Raw genomic sequence first — 2,223 nt, 5'->3', positions numbered from 1 at the left:
CCAAACCACAGGGGAATTCTAATATAATCCCCTGAAGTATTGTGGAGTTGCTATGGAAACATACAGGTGCTCATATTGATACTGCAGAATAAAAAGATGTGTAATTATCTGGGAAGAAAATTAATTATGCTTTTCCACAAAACAAAACAAAAAAAAAGATGGCACAGTTGTACAGTAGTTTTTACTATTTGGGGTTTTGGCCCCACAGCACTTTTCAGGTCTTCCTGCTAAAAGGAGTAAAAGTATTTCTGAAAAGCATAGTCTTAATAACCATACACTAGATCTAAGCTGCTTCTAGAGAGAATGGAAGTCTCCTGGGCACAGAGGTACTTCTCCTTTTGTGACTTTCACCAAGTTCTATTTATTGTTGATGGCAAGTATTTACAAAGGCCATGTGTAAAGGCCATTGGGGTGGACCTTTCCACAGACTCATCAGTATCTACAGCTAAGCATGACATGAGTTTCTAGGCACATACTCCCCAGATACAGTGTTCTGTTAACTGAGCCAGAGGGATCCAGTTAGCAAAGTGGAGATACTCTGTGCCCGTATTTTTCTCAAGCCTTCTATCTCCTACTCAGACTATGAACAGCAATGCTAGCTAGAAGAATTTAAGATTTCCGTTTGACTAATGGCCTTTGGCTTAAGTTTATTCTTTGTTCCCCATTTTTCAAGTTAGTTGCAAATTTGGGGGCTGGAAACATTCACAAAGGGCTAGGTTTGCATTTTCTACTGAAGGCTGTGAGGAATGCAGGGAGAATGTTCCAGAGTAGTGCTTGCTCTTCAGCATTGAGGCTTTGGTCCTAGGTATGCGAAGTTCAGGAGGTTGTTGCTGAGACTTTTAGCTCAATAACAATAATAGTATGTGTTAAAATACTAGACAAGCTTTCTGAGGAAATGTAAGAGAGTGTGGAGTAAGAATTGCAAAACACAGGGAAGGCTTAGATCTGCAAAGGAATTAAGGCACTTTGCTCCCCTTGAGAATTAAGAATGCTGTTCTCAGTGAGACTCTATTTCCCTGTAATTTCTATTTCAGTTATGTCTACAGGCCCCTTTCCTAGCCTGGCACACAGTACTGGGTAGTGAGCTATGCAGTTCCCACAGTGCAGTTGCTGTGCAGTTCCCACAGACAATCCTAGTCTGAAAAATAATTTTTAAAACCCACAACAAAATGGACTGAGAGTATGAAGGAAGAAAACGGCCTCTCTGAGATATTTCTCTGGCCTCAAAGGTAAGCCAGCAGTACAGCTTAGGATGGAAACTGGTTGTCTTTACTAGCCAACATTACAATGCACTGCCTAGAAGAAGACATGATTATCATCACACATGCACGTTACCATACACTCTCTTATAAGGGGATACAACCTAAGCATCTGCTTTTAACTTCAGTCTACATAGGACTCAATAGTTGCAGACACCCTCTCATTGTCCCAGGAAGATACACTGTGGGTGGTGCTTCTCCCACCTTCCCTGGAGTACTGTAAATTATTGATGTGAAAAAGTGCAGACTCTGAAGATTAAAAACTGGCTAGGTTTGGTGAATGAACTTGCATGTCAACTCAGAAGCTTTCCTTGTCTTCTGTTTCTTTTTCTCTTAATATTATCTGCTTTCTTGCCTGTGCTGTCCTGACAGAACCAGTTCAGCAAGGCTGCCTGTCTTCCTGTTCTTTTTCTCTTATTCCCAAGTGGGATAGATACCATGTCTGAACAGAGGAAATCTCTCCCTTGGCACTTCCTCTTGAAAGTCTCACTTTGTTTTTTCCTTCTGTATAATTCACCTCAGTGCTCTATTTCATCTCTTTCAGCATATGTAACGAGTTTCCTAGGGAGACTTCTCTTTGGGAAGGAATGACTGTGCTGCTTGCAAAATGAAAGTGTGACGCTGCCACAGAGTATGGCACCTACATCCAGCTCCGAGGCAAACTTCACTAGCATACTTTCTGGATTCCAGCCTTTCTGTTCACACGATCTTCAGATAAACCAGCGCGTGGCACGTGAATAACCAGGCACCCCTGCGGGTGCCCGTGCGCGAGCCTCAGACGTTTTAGGAAAGTGAAATGGCACCCTACTGAGTTAATTTAGCTATTTCCTTCTAATTCTGCTCAAGAGCAGGCCGTGTTCCCGTGGGACACGACAGGAGCACGGCTGCTCGTGGCAGGAGGAGGCGAGGGGCGAGCAGAGCCCGGGGCACGCACAGCCCGCCCGGCCCGAGCAGCCCCGGCTCC

Source organism: Chaetura pelagica, unplaced genomic scaffold, assembly GCF_000747805.2.
Source record: "Chaetura pelagica isolate M959 unplaced genomic scaffold, ChaPel_1.0 scaffold156, whole genome shotgun sequence".
Lineage (NCBI taxonomy): Eukaryota > Metazoa > Chordata > Aves > Apodiformes > Apodidae > Chaetura > Chaetura pelagica.
Note: the sequence above shows the minus strand (reverse complement) of the source record.